This window comes from Symphalangus syndactylus, chromosome 8 (genome assembly GCF_028878055.3).
Source record: "Symphalangus syndactylus isolate Jambi chromosome 8, NHGRI_mSymSyn1-v2.1_pri, whole genome shotgun sequence".
Taxonomy (NCBI): Eukaryota; Metazoa; Chordata; class Mammalia; order Primates; family Hylobatidae; genus Symphalangus; species Symphalangus syndactylus.
The window spans coordinates 78,592,968-78,614,625 of record NC_072430.2 but is presented as its reverse complement, the minus strand read 5'-3'; the positions used below and the strand labels follow the sequence as shown (position 1 = coordinate 78,614,625).

Here is a 21,658-nt window from a genome sequence, read left to right as displayed (position 1 = left end):
ACTTGAGAGAGTCCCAGGAAATTCAGGGTGTGTAGCCATGGTTGCTGCAGGATCCAGAAATATGAACCAAGGCCTGAGTGTGTTCCCTTGATGTTGGTGCCCTCCAGAGAGGAGTGTGGGGACATCCTGGGTGCAGCACCATCGAGGGCCCTTCCTCAGCTGCCCTGAGGGTGGCAGTCCCAGGGGCTGTCCTAATGACAGCAGAGCACCCAAGCTCCAGGCTCCTCTGTGAATGCTCTGCCCCTTCTCAGCTGCTGAACTCCAGCCTCAAGATAGGCGACCCTGGGGCTCAAGACTGTCTCTCCCTTGCCCCTTCAGGTTCCTCTGGAGTCAGGAGTGCCTGGAGTCCAAGCATGACTTCCCCCTGGCTTATCTCCTCTTTACCTGTGTCCTGGGAACACCTGAAACAAGCTGGGGGAGACAATCATTTCTGCAGACACAGGGTTACCCCCATGTGAAGCAAGCAGCAAATTGATCTTATCACATGCCTCTGACCGGTTAGGGAGGCGAGTCAAAGAAGGTGCAGTGAGGAAGTATAATGTCACATGCAACATTTACAGGAAACTGGCTAGAAGACAGCAGGGGAACTCGAGAAGTTGGTTGTTTTCAGCAGATTAAAACAACACAGGTTAGTGCTTTTTCCCCCCTGGAAAACTTTTCGTAGCCACTCTAAAATACCTAATTCTCTTTCCTTGAACTGTCTTTAACGATTTCTCTAATGTGAAGAACTTGCTTTTTGGCTTTGAATGTAAGAGCCAGTGTACAGCTGTTAACTGCACATTGTTAGAGGAACAAACATTGAGCCATTATGGTGAAAATGAAATTCTCAGAATCTCTTGCTTCCCTGTTTAGAACTTCTCTGCTTCTGAAAGAACAAAACTTCAGATGTTCTTTAAATAACTTATTTCGTGGAATTCAGCTAGGCCTCTTGTCATTTTTACCTGTTAATGTAAATGTGAAACGGGACAGATCAGCCTGTGTTTGCAGACATCTGTGGGGCATTCAAAGGGTGTTAGAAAATACAGAAATACTGTGCATAAAAACGTGCTTGCGAGGTTATATGCAAAAGTTTGTTGTTTGGTGGGGTTTTCATCTCATAAAACTCATCTTTTGGCTTGTATTTCATGTTAAAATAGTATGTCATTATAAATTCTTAAGTTTCCTTTTTTTATTTTTTCTACTGTCCTCCTTCCCCCTTTTCTTTCCTTCCTTCTTTTACTAACACAAAACAGGAGTAGAGAAGCAGCAGTAGGGACAGCTTGAATATGAGACGAGGAAATCCTTTTCCCGGCACCAGAGTTTAAGAAGCAGGCACAGCCCACAGCAAAGCCAAGCAGGCCCTGAAGAGGCCGTGAGGTGTGACGGTTGCCAGAGCTTTATGTCTTCGGCCTTGTGCTTCCTAGAGAAGAGTCTGCAAAAGAGCCAGAAAGATGGCTAGAGGGTTGGGAAGCAGCAGTCCAGAAACATAGAAAGGGCCCAAGATTATTCTTCCTGAGGCCTATAAGGGACAGTTTAATTACGCAGTGGCCTGCTGCTTTCAGACCTATATGTGGAAAAAGGAAACTTCTCAAATCCAAGTTAAGAGAAGGAAGTTCCTACATTATTGTACTGCTGTGCAGCTCTAGGACAAGTTAGCCAGAGAGGCTGCTGAGCTCTTTCTGGGTGTTTTTGGGAAACACACTAGACGGCATCTTTGACTGTGTTATTGTGTTAACTGAGACAGGGAGGATAAGGAGGAGAGGAGAGCAAGATCAGGAACTTCCTGTTTCATGTCTTCATTCCAGCCCAAAGTGTTGTAAAATGTGTCTGTATGATAAACAACGAAGGGGTGAGGGGCTCGTGGACTCACTTGTTTATATCCTAGTAATGCCAAATAACTAGAACAGTGATGAAAGAGAAAAATCATGGTTGATTCTGTCCTCCAGTTGCCACATTTTTTTTCATATTTTACTACCAAGTTGTACAAGAAAATGGAGACGAAGCTGACAGAGAATAAGGGAAGATTCTAAGCTGGACATATCAGCCCTAGTAGTTTCAGAAACCCTGCGCTAGCTCTGACAGAGCCAGCCCACATTGTCATCAGGTTTGGAGGGATGGAGGGAAGATTGGATTTATCGCTGGTTGGAGCCCTTTGCACAAATGCCTGTAGGAGACACGCACTTGGGAACTGCAGTAGGAAGGCCTCTTGTACCTGGTACTGCCCTTGAGCCCCAGAAAGAGGCTTACAACTTAGCAGTGGCTGGACATCCCTCAAAGGAGCTCTTCTTTCAGTTTTGTTTTGCTTTGTCAGTTGGCTATACAGCCTTGCTGTTCCAGAAGTTTTATATTCTGCAAATCTGCTGCTCATAGTAGAAAGGGACTTTTTATCTTTTTATTTTGTTAGTATACTTTCCAGATGGGCCTGATGTCTTTTTTTTTTTTTTTTTTTTTTTGAGACGGAGTTTTGCTTTTGTCACCTAGGTTGAAGTGCAGTGGCACCATCTCGGCTCACTGCAACCCCTGCCTTCTGTGTTCAAGCAATTCTCCTGCCTCAGCCTCCCAAACAGCTGGGATTACAGGCATGCATCACCACATGTGGCTAATATTGTATTTTTAGTAGAGACGGGGTTTCACCGTCTTGGTCAGGCTGGTCTTGAACTCCTGACCTCAGATGATGCGCCCACCTCGGCCTCCCAAAGTGCTGGGATTACAGGCGTGAGCCACTGCACCCAGCTGCCTGATGTCATTTTTGTAAATGCATCCTTCCAAAAGCTGTTTGTATTTCTTCTGGGGGTCCTTATTCTTTCCTATTTCTCAGCCCCTTCCCCATCTTTCCACTTTCACTGCACTGTGTTCCTTTGTGTTTGAGATGCAAAATATGGCTTATAAAGTATCATCATTATATAAAACCTCTGATCCCCAGGTTCTGAAAGAACGAGTGGAGACACAGAATGGCAGAAGGTAACAGATCCTGTTGGGTGGTAGAGAGCACCTGGAGTATTAATCTTGTGTGTAATTTTTAGATAGGAATGACTGCCAAGTTGAATACTGAGTTGAGTTTAAAGGTCAAAGTGGAAAGAGATGAAGTCACCTTTAATCTGGAGAAAAAATGGGAATTTTGTGGGGAGGAACAGTATGGACACATTCCTGAACTCTCTAAATAGAAAAGGAATGAGGCTGACTTCACAAATCTCTCTTCTTCCTCAACATAGGCAGGCCTCTCCCCCCTGAATCCCAGATAATACCAGAGTGGCACTGCGGGTTGACATCCACAGATGTCTGGGTGGCCCTAGTTTCAGAGGGATAAAATGGTGATATATACCAAACATTCATGCTAGTGGGGAAAAGAAAGTTAAACTCTGATAAGTGCAACTTTTACAACTGAACTCATCCTTGGTATCATTTTGAGTTGGCATGAACTAATCTGGAGGCCCAGCTCTCTAGATTTCTCAGAAAGAAGTTCCCGTGCATTTGTAAGGTATTATTGTTATCACCATCATATTGGGAAATACTAAGAACTATAGGTTTTGGGGGGGTTTTAATTGTGATAAAGGACACATAACAAAATTTACCATCTTAACCATTAAGCATACAGTTCAGTAGCATTAAGTATATTCACATTGTGCAACCAATCTCCAGAACTCTTTATTTTGCAAAACTGAAACTTACACCCATTAAACAACAACTCCCCATTCCCTTTCCCCCAGCTCTTGGCAGCCACCATTCTACTTTCTGTCTTTATGAATTTGACTTCTCTAGGTACCTCATATAAGTAAAATTATATAATATTTGTCTTTCTATTTCTGCTTTATTTCACTTAGCGTAATGTCCTTAAGGTCCATCTATGTTGTTAGCACGTGTCAAACATTCCTTCCTTTTTAAGGCCAAACATATTTGTATGTATATATCACATTTTCTTTATCCCTTCATTCATCAGTGGACATTTGGGCTGCTTCTACTTTTTCACTGTTGTGACAATGCTGCTATGAACGTGGGTCATATCTCTTTGAGATCCTGGATTCAGTTCCTTTGGTATGTCCCCAGAAGTGGAATTGCTGAATCATAGGTAATTCTGTGTTTGGCTTCTGAGAATTATCCAGCAATTGTGTCTTCTTATACCACTCTTCCTCCTAAAACACAGACTTGAAGATACCTCATATTATAAGATCATTATCATTTTTCTTCAAGAATGCCTCAAACAAAATGTTCATGTCTTGCTTCTGAGCAGTAAAGATGCAGAGGGGACTTGGGCTGTTGTCCCAGCAAAAGGAGCAAGACCAATGGGGCTATTCTGGAGGGGTGGCCATGGTAGGTGTTTGGATTACAGATTCTGTGCAAGAAAGTGACAGGAAAGATGTGATAGACAGCCTGACACATTGCTGTGTGGTGATTCTTTTGCTGGAGATGTTGTCTCCTAACTAAAATACCATGAATACTAATGTATACTCTGTAACACTACCAGGGAAGGGATTGCCTATGTGCCTGATTGATTTTTTACTCTGCCATTTCAATTTCCCTCTATTTTGTCATCAGTCAGAAGGTTGGTGCTGTTTAAAGGGAAAAAAAAAAGCTCTAAGTGTCCCCTTCTCCCAAAAAAAGGAACCAGAAAATGACAAGAAGAGTTGCATTTGTTTATGAAAGTGCATAGAAAGCTTTTCCTGGAAAAGAATAAACTGGGAAAAGATGAGTCCTTGAAGTAGAACCCTGTCATAATGCAACAAACTGAATTTAAGAGGCATCTGTTCCCAGCTTATACAACATCCAGTACCAGTTCCACAGTAGGTATTCACATTACCACTCAGATTGTTATTTCTCAATGCTAATGAGAAGCTACTGCTTTGAGACTGTCTAACTAGCTAGATACTTACCAGACTTTGTTTTGATATTTTCTGGTATGAATTAGGCTTCCTTTCTAGTTGTGTTCATGCCAAAGGAACTGAATCCAGGATCTCAAAGATTTTAATATGACATATTTTAAGTTAACTCATTGTATTGTTTTGTAACCTAGTGTGGCTTAAAAACGGAGTCATTTGTTATAGTAGGATATGTGTTTGCACACACAAATATACGTGTGTGTATGTGTGTGTGTATAATGGGAGGAATTCTCTAGAGCATATGTTTCCTAAATTAGAAGTCACTAAGTGATATCTTGGAGCCTACAATTATTTGGAATACTGCTATCTTCAGACTAGGAGGTTATGCATGTATTATACATAGAGATTCATTTGGGGAGTTTGCTAGTAAACTGTAATTCTTTCAGCAAGTCACTGCTTTATTGAATGGTGAAGATTTGGAGTGTCTTCTTTGATTTCCAGGCCAACAATGGATAGATTTGGTCTTCCTTGAAGCCTTTAGAGACCTGTAGAATGAACTTAACTTCTGAAAATTGGGTGCGGGGCCAATAGAGGGGCTGCTCAATACCTCACCAGCCTGCTATGTGGAAGGCTAGATGGAGGGGCTGCTAAAGGAAGAGAACTGCTGTTCCAACTCCGCCTCCTCCCTGCAGTGTGGCTGCTTAGGCAAGTCCCAGTTTAGAAGTCATCTAACTAAGTAAACATTCTTGAACTGCCACCAGACCTCTCCTAAAACTTTTTTCTAAGCAAACAATGTATGCTTTCAGACTTTCTCTTCTTCCTTCTTATTTTCCCCTTCTCTCCACTCCCTACTTTCGCCTCTGCCATTTCATGCCCATCACCTTGTGAAAGCTCAGGGCAGAATTTATCTACATGGACAGCATGCCTCCTTCCCTGGCCCTGTCTCTGAGCTTTTTATTCCTCTTCCCCAGAGCATTTAATAGCCTTCCCTGCAAAACAGAGGAAAGTCAAGTCTGATGAGCATAGTTATCAGAATAAAACTGTTTAAGAGGTTTTATGTAAGAAAAATAATTTGGAAAATAACAGTGTTTTTTATAAGATCCTGATGAATCAGGAAGGATAAATAGTTTACTTTTTTTTGATAGAGAGAGACTCACTATGTTGCCCAACTCCAACTGGAGTGCAGTTGCTATTCACAGGTACAGTCATGGCACACTACAGTCTCGAACCCCTGGGCTCAAGCAATTCTCCTGCCTCAGCCTCTCTATGTTTTAAAGACTTCCTTTAAGGGTCCATAAGGAGGTAGCTGTAAGGGAAGGGGAACTAAAAAGGACAGAGGATAATTTTCTCTAGAAGGCAAAAATGTTAGGTTATTCAAAAACTATTTTTTTCCTCTACTTCAGTGCCAGGAACATCTGGCCTCAGGAAAAGTTTAGGAAAGATGCTGTTGTCATCATTTAAAACTTAAAGAGGTAGGTAAAAAATAATCTTGGATTTTTTACAACTAGAAGGGACCTTAGAGAGTTATATCCTTTTATTTTTAGATTTGGAAACTAAGGCCCAGAGAGATTAGGTGATTTGTCTGTGGTCAAAGTAGCTCATTAATGATGGTAGAGGGTGTAGAACAAGGCCCCTGGCTACACACTGGTGACATAAGGGGGAAATGTTGAAGGGCCCCAAGGAATTGGGAATCTGAAAGTAGGTGCCCCTCTGGGATCTACAGAGGCCAGATCTGTGCCTAATGGGAGTAGAGTACCAGATTGAAGATTTGAGGAACTTCCGGAACTCCAGCAAAGTGAGCTCTACGTAATTCCTGGAAGACAGCACGGCCATATGGTTGGAGTTTTGTGGGTAGAAAGCTAATCCATCCTACCTGGAGAAAGGCTGTGGGCAATGAACTGGTCCTCATGGAGCAGAGAGGAAAAATTTCCAATGGTTGCCCAGTATTGGCCTGGAAAATAGGTCCTGAATCTTGTGGACATGAGTGTGGATTGGTAAGTATGGATGAAGATCTTTTGTGAAGTATCTGCGGTGATGCATTACCAGGGCTCACCACGGCATGGATTAAGCAGTCCTCAGAAGGGTTAGCCATCCTTAGCACTGATTCCAACACCCCTGAACCACATTCTGAATGCTAAGTCAACTTCCTGGGTACCATTAGCTCAAAAAGGTAATTCTGGACAATGGACATCGTCACTGGAAAGAAATGGCTTTTTTTAATATAGATTCCGGGGTGCCCAGCAGCCTCTTGTGAATTTTTACTCAGACATTCTGAGTCTGATCCCTCTGGCTCCCAGATAAAAGGGAGATTTGGGGACCTCTATGATAATGGTCTGTGCTTGATGTAGTGTTCTACCCCTCCCCAAGAATGCCACTCTTAGGGGTCTTTTCAGGGTAAACAGCGGCCTCTCCTAAGTGACAGGCCTACTTTGTTGTTGCTCCTCTTCAAAATGCCACAAATGTTATTAAAATAAAAAATGAGATATAATACATGGGTCCTGCTATTAGAAATCACAAGGCTCGGCCAGGTGTGATGTCTCATGCATGTAATCCCAGGACTCTAGGAGGCCAAGATGGCCTTGAGGATTGCTTGAGCCAGGAGTTCAAGACCAGCCTGGGCAATGTAGGAAGACCCCCATCTCTACAAAAAATTAAAAATTAGCCAGGTTTGGTGGCATTCACCTGTGGTTCCAGCTACTCAGGAGGCTGAGGCAGGGGGATCACTTGAGCCCAGCAGGTCAAGGTCAAGGCTGCAGTGAGCCATGATCACACCACTGCACTCTAGCCTGGGTAACAGAGCAAGACTGTCTCAAAAAAAAAAACAAAAAAAAAGAAAGAAAGAAAGAAAGAGAGAGGGAGGGAAGGAGTGAGGGAGGGAAGGAAGGAAGGAAGGATGGAAGGGAGGGAAAAAGAGAAAGGAAGAAAGAAAGGGAAAGGAAGAAAGAAAGAAAAAAAGAAAGAAAGAGAAAAAAGAAAAAGAAAGAAAGGAAAGAAAGAAGGAAGGAAGAAAAAATCATAAGGCCTTTTTTTGGACACTAGTTGTTTTCAAAGCTTTTTCTCTTTGTTTTTCTTGTTTGGCATTTTCCCTTAATTCAGATTTATTTATTAAGTATCTTCCATGTGGATCTTATATTCAAGTTAAGGGATGTGGACAAAAAACAATAAACCTAAAAAATATTAGGTGATGTATATTAGGAATTTAGAAGGGATACATGCTGTGGAGAAAGAAGTCTAGTGGGGTAAGGAGGAGCAGAGCACAGTGCTGGAGGATGGGTGTAGGTGAGCTGGTAAGGGCAGCTGTCATGGAGAAAATGGTGAGATAATTCACCATGCAGACACATGGGGAAAGCCTGAGGACACAGAAGCGGAACATGCCTGGCGTATTCAAGGAGTAGCATGGAGCCAGTAAGTTGGAGGTGAGATCCTGGAGGGCCATGTTGGTCATGGTAGGACTCTGGCTTTTCCCCCAGAGTCTGGGAGTGAGGGGAGGATTTTGATCCAAAAAGAGACAATGATCTGACTTTAAATTTAGCAGCTCCCTTTGGCTACTGTATTGAGAATAGACTGTGGGAGCACAAGAGTGGAAGAGAGGGACCAGTTAGGAGGCTATTGAAATACTCCAGTGAGACATGTTGGTGCCATGGACAAGGGTTAGCAGTAAAGATGGTGAAGAGTAATTAGAGTCTGGTTATTTTGAAGGTAGAACCAGCAAGACTGGCAGTTGGATTGAAAAATAATAAGCAGAAGAGAGGAGTTAAGGAAAATAGGAAGTGGCCTAAGTGTAGTAAGAATAGAAATGCCATCAGACTGAGATGGGGAGGGCTGTGAGTACAGCAATTTGGGGTGGAGGGGAGATACTAGGACTTTTGTTTGGGATATAGTGAGTTTGACATGTCTATGAGACAGACAGCCACGTGGAGATGTCAAGTGGGCAGTTGGATATATGTGTCTGAATATAGGAGTTTGAATCCTAGAAAAAAGTCATCTTTCTTAATGGTCTTGGTTTAATATCACTCCTGAATTCATCTGTAGCTTCCAAAACTTCCATTAAAAACATGGAATGTGACTCTGCCTAGTGATGTGTTCAGTGGTTGATTTCTGGGACTGAAATCAGAGAGAGAATGTTCTTTTGGGTAAACAGAAGTAAAGAATCAGGATTCTGGTTTCGAACTTTGTTTCTTATTGCTTAAAACTTAATGATTCCATAATTCTTATTTTAAGAAAAAAGTTTTTTTAAACAAAATGGGCAAAAGCAATACCTTAACAAATCAAGCTTTCCTCTGCTTTTATGTCAAGGTAGTTGAGAGTATTGTGAGATGGTTATAATTTTTATGTTTATGTAAATGTCATTTTAAATAAAATTGAAATTGCTTTTTGTCATTGAAACAGATATTATGTAGTTTTACAAATGTTAATGAATTAAACTATGCCATCTTCCTTAGAAAAGGAGATACCGCTGGCCCTCCATATTCACAAGCCCTGCATCTGTGGGTTCAGCCAACTATGGATCGAAATATGCAACTTCATATTATCTTCATTCAGGAGGGAGAACCCTGAGTTCTTCTGGGTTGGATCTAAGCATGTAAGACTATTGAGTTACATTTGACTTCTGAAGTCCCTTTTTTGTCTTTACTTTTTAGTCAGCTTTTGCATCTTATTTTTAAAATACCTGTGTTAGTACCCTGGAATAACAGTGGCATTTCCTAGCCCAAACTGAGACTAAAAGTTTTGAATTAATCTTTCCCTCAACTTACAAGAAAACAGTTATCAAATTTGTCTTTAAATTATCTCATTAGACCCTCCACCAGCCTATGAGGCAGGCACTCCCATGAGCCCCATTGACAGAGGTGGAAATTGCCTCAGAGAGGTGAAGTGAAGTGGTGATGCATTCCACAGAGCTGGAATTCAGACCCAGGTCTGTGTGCGTCCAGAGCCCCCCTAGCCTGCTTTCCAGAAGCATGGAGTAAAGTAAAACAAACCCAGGCATTTCAGTGAAATAATGCAGACCAAGAGGTCATGCAGAATGATCTCCTTTGTGATAAGCCTAAAACCTGAGACCTCATTCAGAAAGCTCAGGAAGTTGCTAAACCAATCCTTGAAGTGGGGGGATTCATGAGCCAAGTCTTTTCTTAGGCCTCTATCCTGTACAGTGGTGAGGCTACTCGGGTGGTATGACACCTGTGGACTGAGAACATGCCCTCCATCAAACCCACAAGGAAACTTCCACTCAACCCTCAGTTGCACAGAAGCCCATTGATGCCAGCTGGCAGCAGCTGTCCCTGGCTGCTCCCAGAAAGCGCCTGGTAACTGGGAGACTGCCAGCCAGCCGCCCCCTGGAGACCTGAGTGAGGGGTTCTGCAAGCCTTGGAAGTGGTCCAGGACCTTAAGGCTCTGGCCTGAGCTCAGGGCTCAGAAAAATGGACAGGGCTCTGTCCCCATAGTGCCAGTTGTCAGAACACTGTAGGGTGATGGGGTCAGCTTCCACACCAGTAGCCTTCCATGGGGGCCCTTGGGAGCAGCAGCCCCAACCCCCCTCCACAGTGAATATTCAATCTTGTGTGCACTGGTGCAGACATCCTGGGTGTTAAAATAATGAGATGCCTAAAAACCAGTTGGCGAATTGTCATCACCCTCAGCCCCCTGAGCACACCCCCAGAACCCCTAAGACTTCTCCCATAATTCAACAACTAAAGGATGAATGCCAGCACAGCACAGGGTGCCCCTGGACCCTGCTCCAGCATCTTATGTTGTCCTAATTGGTTAGTGCCTGTGCCTCATTGGTTGTTAAATATTTTGAATATCACCCCATTTCCACCCAAGTAAGATGAAACACAGAAGGCATTTCTGTGAACAGGTGATGACAAATTTGAATTGGCGTCTAGGAGGGGAAAATTGAAACCTACAATTGTGTCCCTAGTTCACTGGTTCTCTGATAGGGGCCTGTCGATAGCATCCCAGGCTGTTTTTCACTAGCGAGAAGAAAAACACCTGCAGTGGTTATGACTGGAAAGGTAGTAAGCAGAGGTCAGCTCAGCCCCTAGAAACACAATTTTGATTAATGTTTTTAGAGGGCCCCAAGTTTAAGAAGATTTGAATTTTGCAGGAAGGCTTCTCCTCCACTCACTTTCTGCTCTAGTCCTACCTGTCATTAGAAATGTGGTTATTACATCTAACCATGGCTTGTTTGCTCCTGTAGTTCAGTTGGTGACCACCTGCCCAGAGGAGATGGAAGGTTCATTATTAGCTGAGCTCCACTAATTCTGATTTATTAGTGCCAAACACTTGCCTTTTGCAGCTGTGAGGGAAGTTTTCAAAGTTGATCTATTTCTGAGCTGCACTAGCAGTACCACATGTTTTTTTTTTTGTTGTTTTTTTTTTAAGAATCTTTCACAAACACAGTAAATGCCCACAGATGGTGGATTCCAGGGGTATGTGAGGAATCCCTGTGCCCATCCACAAAGCACCAGACTGATTTTTCAGATGGTGCAAGATAGACTGCATCCTTTAACACAGGAGTTTTTTCACCCGAAGTCTATGAACTAGATGGGAAAAATTGTACATCTTTTTCACTAACCTCTAGCTGAAATTTTGCATTTCTTTGATTATAAATGTAGCCAACGAACTGCAGTGGCATTAACAGCACTGTGATACCATCACCAATAGAGCTCATAGATATTTTATTTCATTTGTGGCAGGCAGCTTATAAGATGGTCCCCAGTGATCCCCACCTGCTGAAATTCATGCCTTGGCATAAGTCCCTCCTCCTGAATATGCACTGGATTTAATAATTCACTTTTGGTGAATGAAATGTGGCAGAGAGGATGGGATATCACTTCTGAGATTTGGGTATAAAAAGACGGTGGCTTCTTTCTTAGGAGCTTTCTCTCACTCTCTTGCTCACTCTCAGGGAAGCCAGCTACCGTGTTAAGAGCTGCCTTATAGAGAGATGCATGTGCAGAGAACTGAGGGAGACCTGTAACCAGCAGCCAGTCAGGAAATGAATCCTGCCAACAACATGTGAGTGAACTTGGAAGCAGGTTCTCCCCCAAACTTTCAGATGGGAACACAGCCCCAGCTGACACCTGAGTGCAGTCTTGTGATAGACCTTGAGCCAGAGGTACCCAGCCAAGCTGTGCCCAAATCTCTGACCCACAGAAACTGTGATAAAGTAAATGTTTGTTGGTTTCAGCTACTTAGTTCTGGGCTAATTTGTTACACAACAATAGACTAATACACACTACAATTTCAGATATCATTAAATGTTGTTTATATGTATTACCATTTGAAATTATAGTAATTATTAGACTAGCCACTGGATCTTGTTATTTAATACACTAAGAAGCACTTATGTTAATATATAACACATTTGTTTTAAACCATTTTGGTACCACACATCCCCATCATTGAAATTTACCAACTCTTATTGCTTAAAGTCTTTGGGCTTTAAGATAATTCATAATTGAAAATCATTTTGTTAACAACAATAAATGCCCTCTTAGGAGGGCATTATGGTTAGGTGTTGTAGTTGCCTCTGCCTTGTCATGTTTATAGGTAAAAGCTCAAATCCCAGACTTGCCAGCTCTGTAACCTCTGGAAAATCAAAACAAAGACCGTGTACCCACAAAAATTAAAAACAAAAATAAAAATTGTTAAGAATTTCCTTATAGTTAATACAGGTTGCCATATAAAATTTCTGACCACAGGGCAGACACAAGTGCTAATCAGCCAGAATAAATGCAAGCCTGAAAGACAACCAGTGGGTAGCAGTGACCATCAGCCTGCTCCTAGGAGAGTGGGGATTCGGTGAGTTAGGATAGGCACACCCCACTGAGCACTGTCAGCATAGAGAGGGGATCCTATAGTGTTACTTTACTTTCTCTTCCCCAAGAACAGTGTTTTTAAAGTTTGATAATCATACCACAAGTGGTTTGGAGGTGATTTTAGGAGACACGGATAAACGTTCTTTATTTAAATATGTATTTGTTTTAATGTGTAGTAGAAAAAATGTACAACAACATATGAAATTCATGACTTCATGGATATAGTTACTTAGGATGACACTAAATATGTCTTTAGATTTTTTTAGGTTAGTTGAGTTAAATAAAAATATTAAACAAATCATATAGTTTTGGTGGTATGCAGGCATGACAATTATGAAGTTAGTTTGCAAATATTTGAAAGTTTAGGAACAACAGCCTTAGGAAATTTATCAGGAGACCAGATGTAGATCCACATTAAGAGATAACAAATTCATGGCTCTAAATTCAGTCACGTTGCTGTCAGGGTATTTAATAACCTAAAAGGCAACATTTAGAGGAAATGATTTTCTATGCTTCACGTCTCCCAAACTTCCAACAGCATGTAACACTGCCCCTTTGCACTCCCTCCCAGAGCATGAGAAGGGAGGGTGGGGTGGGCAGTGATTTGGAGGGCCCAGCAGGCTTCCTCATTGTTCTCTCATCAGTAAAATTAAATTCCATTTAATTTAATTCCACAAATTTCAAGGGCTAAAAAAGTTCATGTTGGTGCCTAATCACCCTGGTAGGCTACTGTGTAGTCCTGCACAGTCCAAAGCAGGGGCCATTTGAAATGTGGCTAGTCCAAACTGAGATGGCCTGGGTCATGAGTGGGAAATTCACAATGGATTTTAAACACTTAGTATGAAAGGACAATATAAAATATCTCATTAGTAATTTTTATATTAATATTGAAATGATATTGTAAATAGGTTAAATAAAATATATTCTTAAAATTAATGTCACCTGTTTTCCACATCACTTTTTTAATGTGGCTATTAGAAAATTGCAAAATATGCATGGGGCTTGCATTGTATTCTTAGTGAACAGTGCTGTTCTACCTATATACAGACAAGAGGAAGTATCCAAGTGTGTGGGTGATGGGGGTGGAGGGGAGGGAGAGATTGGTAGGAGAGTTGTAGCTGTATACTAATTATTCAGATCTATGACTCTGCTTATACCTCTCCTGATCTCCAGAGTTGTATTTTCATTCGCTTTCTGGATATTTCATTCACTTTCTGATACCTCACTCGATCTCAAGCTCAATGTGTACAAATCCCTTTCGTCCAAAACCTGGCCTTCCTCCTTTCTTGCCTATCTTATTAATGACACCCATACATCTAATTAGTCTCTATGTCTTATTATTTCTTTCTAATATATATTACTCAAACTCATCTCTTCTTTCATATTTATTCTGCCTCTCTCTAATTTAAGCCTGCAACCTGGGTGTCTGTACCAACACAGATAAAGCTCCTGCCTTCAGAGTCTCCAGTCCTTCCTGTACTGCCATTAGAATGAGCTTGGTAATGCACCACTTTGACCATGGCATCGCTGCTTAAACAGCTTACATGGGTCCTAACACCTCCAGGCGAAGTCCAAACTCCTGAACACTGCCTGATCCCAGACCACCTTTCCAGCCTCATCTCCCGCCAGCACTCATTTTCCCAGGCTGCTGTGTTTAGCCACATGTGACAGCAGCCTTCTCCAGTGGGCCCTGCCCCTCCACATTCTTCTTATTTTATCTTAATCCACTTCTTCCCCTGCTTTCAAGCACAGGCACAGCTCACGTGCCCCCTCCTCTGTGAAGCCCTCCATGTTCATTGCTCCGGCACCCCCACGGCATCATGTGCACCCCGTTACTGCCCAGTCACACTCACTGTGATGATTTGCTCACATGTCCCTAAAATGAATCACTCGTTTCTTACCTTGGTACTCTTCCCCCTTTTACTACAGCACCTAGCACAGGGTCTGGCCATAGTGTAGACCTAGTAAATGTTGGCTGGATGAGAGGATGATGGGTATGTGCTGAATATTTTAATGGTCCTAGGAAAAAAATTATTTGTAGATTTTAGCAGGTATCTTGAAAATAAAGTAGTAACTAGGTGTGAATTTTTACTTTTGCCTATAAAATAACTTTTTCTAACTTGGTACTATGAAGATAAAATAGAGTTTAGAACAACTGTAGTTTCTTTTTCAAATATATTCTTGTGCAGTTTTTTCCTTATACTTTCACCCTGGTAACAATGGCTTGTTGCTTCCATTAGGTTAATGAAGGAATCTGATCTAAAGAAATGAATCACAGGGAAAGACACCTAGATTCTAGTTGCAAGTCAAGTATATTACCCAGGTCATTCAACTTCTCTGAGTTTTGGTTACTTTATATATTCACTGAAGCTGTTTACTCAGTGATCTCTGATTTCCATTTCTGAAATTCTAAAGCATTTTAAGGCTTCAGTGGTCTCAACGTTGGATACTGTAGGTCATAGGCTTGTTTTGCTCTTAATAAATATGCAAATGGCCCTTTGACGTTTTATTAAGAAGCATAGAGTTTAAATGTATGCATTATTCTGACCCATTCAAGAAATCAAATTAAGATAAAGGTTTTCTAAACCTGCAGCATTCAGTGTTGTCAAGGGTATGGTGAATGGAGCTTTCTTTTTTTTTTTTCTTGAGACAGAGTCTTGCCCTGTGGCCCAGGCTGGAGTGCAGTGGCACAGTCGTGGCTTCTTGCAACCTCGACCTCCTGGGCTCAAGTGGTCCTCCTGCCTCAGCTTCCCAAGTAACTGGGACTACAGGCAGACACCACTACACCTGGCTGATTTTTTAATTTATTGTAGAGACAGGGTCTTACTGTACTGTCAGGCTGGTCTCAAACTCCTGAGCTCAAGTGATCCTCCCACCTTGGCCTCCCAAAGTGCTGGGATTACAGGTGTGAGCCACCATGCCCAGACCCTGGAGCTTTTATGTAGCCAAAGGGGGTCTAGGCCTGCCCCGAAGGCCATTTGCACTGTGTATCAAGTGAACTTAAATTGTTCAAACTCTTTGATCCAATACTTCTGTTTCTATAATTTATTCTATAGCATAATCCTACCTTTGCACAAGGATTTGTGTATAAAGATATTGACATTAGCACAATTATAAAAGCAAAGTAAGAGATAGCTAGATGACTATTTTTGAGAAAGGGTCTCACTGTGACACATAGGCTGGCGTGCAGTGGTACAATCACTGCAACCTCTACCTCCTGGACTCAAGTGATCACTTAATGTTAAGTGTTAAATAAATAAGTTATTAAGTAAGTGTTAAATAAATAAATGAATATAATGCAGTCATTAAAAGTCATGCTTTCAAAGAATATTTAGTGGCATAAAAGGATAATGAAAACTGGATTCAAAACTACATTCATACTTTGGAGGCTGAGGTGGGAGGATTGCTTGAGCCCAAGAGTTTGAGACCAGCCTGGGCAACATAGTGTGACCCCGTATCTAAAAAAAAGAAACAAGTGGGCATGGTGGCATGCGTCTGTGGTCCCAGCTACTTAGGAGGCTGAGGTAGGAGGATCACTTGAGTCCAGGAGGTTGAGGTTGCAGTGATTCCACCACTGCCTGCCAGCCTGTGTGTCACACACAGTGAGACCCTTTCTCAAAAACTCTGTGTGTGTGTGTGTGTGTGTGTGTGTGTATGGTGTGTGTATGTGTCAGTTAATAAGATTCATAATGAGTGGAGCCAAGGAAAATGCTAATTGTGAGACAATAGAAGAGTAAAAGACCCTCTGTGGGGCCTCTTTAATAGGAGGGGCTTTATTGTAAAGATGGGCAATAAAGGAGACAGGAGACTCAGGACTAGCCCCACAGGGAGGCACAGACTGAGCAGAAGCATGAAGCCAGACCACTTGAGCTCAAATTATGTCTCTGCCACTTATAAGCTCTGTGGCCTTGGTCAAGTGACTTAACTTGTCTGTTCATCAGCATCAGCAGCACCCAGATGCATCTTACAGGGTTGTGAGAATTGAATGAGTTGATAATACTTATAAAAGCACCTAGAACACTCCTTAGCACATAATAAGAGCTCAATACATGTTCATCGTTACTGTTATTATTGTTAGTATTAATATTATTAGAATTATTGGGACTAGGATGTGGTTCAGGTACCTGAAAAGCCACAGTGCACCCTCAGTCCCAGGAGATGGCAGATCTCCCCTCCTTCTCTCTTGAGTCCACTGATTGACTGGCTCGGCTGTCCATTTTTGCCTGCTCTTGTTTCCCTGGTGCTAACTGCCTGCCCCTCCTTGATCGTCAGTTCATACTTCTGAGACAAGGAGGGACCTGAGTTGCCTCATGCATTACCTTTTCCTTGTCTGTGCCGAGCTTTTCAGGACAGACCAGCTCACAGTGTGCTCTCCAGCCTGAGGCCTGGCTGGCCTGGTCCAGTTGACCATGGTTGGGGTGAGCCCAGCTCTAGTTGATCTCAGAAGAGGAATGTGGGCACAAAGGAAGGTCTTTTAATTATGGGATTTTCAATTATTCTGGAAAGAGGACTTGAAGAGTATAAAAGAAAGGTTAAAATAAGTAACCCTGCTGAAGTGGCAAGATGACCTTTGTCATTTCCCACCTAGCATACCAATTTGATTCCTTTTCAAAGCCTTATTAGTTACTGTTAAAATCCACAAAGGAAATTGTGTGACTAAGAACTGTGGAAATGAAAGGAAACCTCAAAGGCCTTTATTGAACCTCTGCCTTTCCAGACCACGCCCTTTCCACCTCTGCATCAGGTCACATTGCAGTTTGTCTACTTTCTAATATCTTTATTCACTTCTTTCCATTCATGGACTGGCCAAGAAAATACAATACGATATTTAAACCACACAGAGAGATGCTGAGGGCCTCCTAATAATTTCCTATGGCTGGGTGAGACCTTTGGGAAATGCTAATGGGGAACATCACCACCACAGGGTGCGCGTTCCAACCAACCGCACTTCCTTCTTTCTCCGATGCTGCCATGGACTCAACTTTTCACCACTCCCTGTGTCCACAAGGTGATCAGAACAATGACATTTCACGCCCTGGAAGTCAATCCATTGCTACTTGAAGACCACACCGGCTCTTGAGTCATGACTGATAGAAATTACCATTTGCTCCGATGCCTATAGCTCAGTATTAAGCAGACAGCAGGTAGATGAATGTGTACGAGGGGTCTGTGCTTACAGACTTTGTAACATCATCATTCTTTCTGGGCTGTCTCTCTTTTCCAGATGACTATGACTTGGTATTTCTCCCGGCCAGAGAGTAGCACTGGAAACATTGAACACAAAGTATTCTAACCCTTATTGCTCAATGTGTTTTTCCAGAGCAGCCCAAAAGGTTATGCTGGGTTTCATGAGCTGCAGAGGATGACTGACAGGTGCCACCTAGAAAGACAAACAGCAGAAACTGCAGAGCTTGGACTGAGCTCAGACAAAAATCTCTGCTGCTTGTACTCAGCTTGAATATTATGGCCAACACTTGAAGAAGAGAAAGCATCACTTAAAATATTTTAATTATCCCCACATGTAACATGGGCCGTAAATGTTCTGAACTGAAAACCTCACTATCTAGTTGAAGGTCAATGACACAAGTTTCAGATATTAAAGGTTTATCACTGTTTCCTGTCTTCCTCTTAAAAAAAAATGAAAAAAAAATCAAATAAATCATCAGTTGTGAGACAAATTTCCTTGATGACCAAAACCAGAGGGCTCTTTGGGCTTCCTTAACCCAGTCAGCAAGAAACACCTCAAAATAGCAATACAAAGCCAGGATTGAAAAGAATTTAAAGACCATTACTGACAAAGTTCTTGTCAAATAAAAGTTATTTGAAAATAAAAATAAGGATCTTTTTGAAATTTTGGTAGCAGTTGCCACCTGTTCTCTCGGAAAAGTAACTGCTTTTACAGAAAACTCTAAATAATTTTCAAAACCCAGTAAAACATGGTCTTTATTGCTTATGTATTACCTTAATTTGAAGAATATTTTTAAACGCTCAAAAATGGAAAATTCAATGTTGGTCATCTTAAAGATTCGAGATGTATTTCAGCCCAAGCTTGACAAACAAGTGCTTTATCAAGGAAGGTATCCTCTTCCCTCCTTAGCTCCTTAAGGACCACACTGTGGAAGGAAGACTGTGGAAAGGCCTCAGCAGGGGAGAAACCATGTGTTGGAGGCTCAGAGTGAGCTTCTGATCTAGTAGTGGCTTCAGGAAGGGATGCCAGACTTGCCATTCCAGCAGGGGTCGAGGCCTCCCTGTCTCGTGAAGAGGAAGGTGTGAAATCCTCTTACAGACACATGATTCTCTTTCAGTGTATTTTCTTTATTCCATCTTGACCTCAGGATGGATAACTCATCATCCCTTTTGGCACAGATCAAAATCCTTGGATAAATGCCAACCTTCAGTTTGCCTGCATGTGTGTAACCATGGCCAAGGTAAACTGGTCTCTTGGGTTTCTTTTGAGTTGAAATGAGCTGAGCTGTTTGTTTCTTCTGAGCCATATACAGATGCTTTTTGAACTATCTTTGTGTTTGAGGGAATTTTTTTTCATGGTATCAGCACACCACTTCCTCCAAGTCATTACTTTGAAACAGTTTTGTAGAGGGAGATATTCCTGCTGGCCACCAGCCTAGCCCAGCAAAGTGATGACTGAGGGATGGCAGTAAAGCTTTATTAGTGCATTTCATGTTTTTGGATGAGTTCATGAAATGATTTCTCATCCACTAATTTTGGCAAATAGGGGGTGGGCTGTCATCTGAGCTCAGCAGTAGAAAACAGCACTTTGTTAATACCAAGCAATGGCTCCCCTGTTTGAATGATACTCAGAATTTCAGCTAAAATAATGTCCTCCGATAACCTTTGCCTGCTCTTCTCTTTATAAGAATTCCACAGAACTCTTTTGAATATGGATTTCCACTTAATCTTTGATACTTCCAGGCTCTTGGGTCCTGATAAATTTTAGAAACTACAAGTTTAAGTGAAGCTGTTTTTAACTTCCCTTTTATTTTGCTTTAAATATTTTTAGCAATGACCTTTGAATACTTTTAAATGTTGTTATACAAACATAAACAGTGCTTTTACTAATTTTATATTCTCTTTTCCATAAATTCATAAATTGCTTTTGTCATGAAAATAGTAATATTTTATAGTATTTTAAGAGTAAATTCTAAGCCTTTAAGAACTTTTATGCCTACAGTAAGGAAAATAGGACTAGAGACTTAAAATACATAACCATGCTACATTTATAGTGATTGTTATGTTCTCTGATTCATACATTAAAAACTGATGTGATTCCATAAAATTCTGACTATTTTTTTTTTAAACGTAATTGCTTAGTTTGTGTAGGAAGTGGGAGGAGTTATCCTTGAGGCAAATCACCACTGAATTGACCCATCCTTTTATCAACTTTATTTTTTTTTAAGCCCAAATTCTAGCAAAGCGATAACAGGTATCAGTTTCTTCCCTAAGTAATATATTGTACACTGTCTTTATTATGGTTTGGCGGCATTTTAGAATAAAGTCATAACTTTAAAACTTTTTTAAAGCTGCGCTTTTAAGACTGATTATATACATGTCACAGAATCCAGAGTAGAATGAATATATGTCGCTATTCTTCTCCATTGCTTGAACTTCTCCATGTTACTTATGCTATAAATATTTTTGAGATATTCTCATCTTTGTGCATCTTAGAACTTCTGAGAAACTGTCATCTATATTCTCAAGATATTGGAGCAGAGGAAACATAGGAGAAAACTTGATCTCAACATTGGTGCAAACAGAGGTTGGAAAGCATTGCAGTGAGCAGTGCTAGTGAAGAATAAGATGTGCCTCCACAAGGTGTTTTGCAGCAGGTTAAGAGTATAGCTTGGATAGTAGAAGTTCTGTATACAGAAGCCTTTGTACTTTGGAAAAGAAGATTTCACATTGATCTTCATACTTGTTTTCCATGAATGCCCTGCCAATGACAATTGGATACTCTGTCTTCTGTGTGGTGTTCAATTTTGCCAAAGCTTTATTTAACTCTTGGCACTAGTACCTTTCACGTCAGAGTGCCATCAGCTTGTGGTGGCAGAACTTGGGAATAATGATAGGAATTGTGGCATGTTTTTTTTTCTCACTTGCGTAGTTAAATCAGATCTTGCCCCAAGGCCTATTTTCTCCCTGTTTGTTATGTGTCACCTCTGAAAACATTCCCAGACGTTTACTGTTCTCTTTGTTTACTCCTCAACCACTAGAATAAAGCAGCCTTGAAAATAAGCAGTCTTCCATTCCCTAGTTGGGTGAGACTATCCGAAAAGCCTTTGAACATTTTCTTAGTGAAATGAAGAGGAGTCCTGTTCTTTGCAGTGGAGGATTTGGAGACAAATGGCTCCGCATTCTGCTCTTGGAATTTTAACTTAACTACTAATTAGCAATGGCTCTCTCCAGGTGAAATGAAAACAAGTCAATGAACATAAAACCAACTTATTAATCCCCGTTTCTTAACTTTTAGGAGCAACTGTGTTTTTAGGAAATTTGTAGGGCATTTTCTTTCTGAATTTGTGTTCATTGAGTCTAGGGATATTTGGAATTACACAAAAATACAGAGGTATTAGTGAATGAGAATGACCAGCACAAATTGAATGGATCAATGCAGCTTTTTAAAATAGGGCTAAGTGTATTTGAAAATGAGTTTTAGATAAATGACATAAATGGAGACTCAAATGATTAGCACCTACTTTTTTCAAATATCAAATAGAGTAAATTATTTATTCTTTTTCGTTTAATATAAAATTTTAAAAAATAACTCATAACTCAGCATTATAAAAGTCTTCATTCTTACATTGCATTGAATTATCCCTCTGTAAACAAAAGGAGCCACTTTACCAGCTGTGTTCCCACGTTTGCCTTCTTACTTGTCAATCTTGCCCTCCCTGCCCAACCTACCCTTGTTTCCTCTTTTACCAAGTAGCACGAACTGGGGAGAAGTTCTGCTCACTTAATAATCATAATAATAGCTAATGTTGTTGAGTGTTTAGTATGTACCAGGCACTTCACCTCAAAGCATCTGCC

General features: G+C 41.3%; 1 protein-coding gene across 3 annotated transcripts in view; it reads left to right on the top strand.

Annotated features, from left to right (window-relative positions):
• The window catches only part of WIPF1 (WAS/WASL interacting protein family member 1), a 122,616-nt gene that overhangs the window by 48,764 nt on the left and 52,194 nt on the right, over positions 1 to 21,658 (top strand). The window contains exon 1 of one of the 3 annotated variants that reach the window (XM_055289792.2): positions 194 to 628. The exons of 1 other annotated variant lie outside the window; for it this stretch is intronic. The gene's annotated coding sequence lies outside the window, so the exon portion shown is untranslated. Of the gene's footprint in view, positions 1 to 193; positions 629 to 21,658 lie in introns of those variants that run through there. One more of the 3 variants, XM_055289796.2, reaches the window with a different exon arrangement.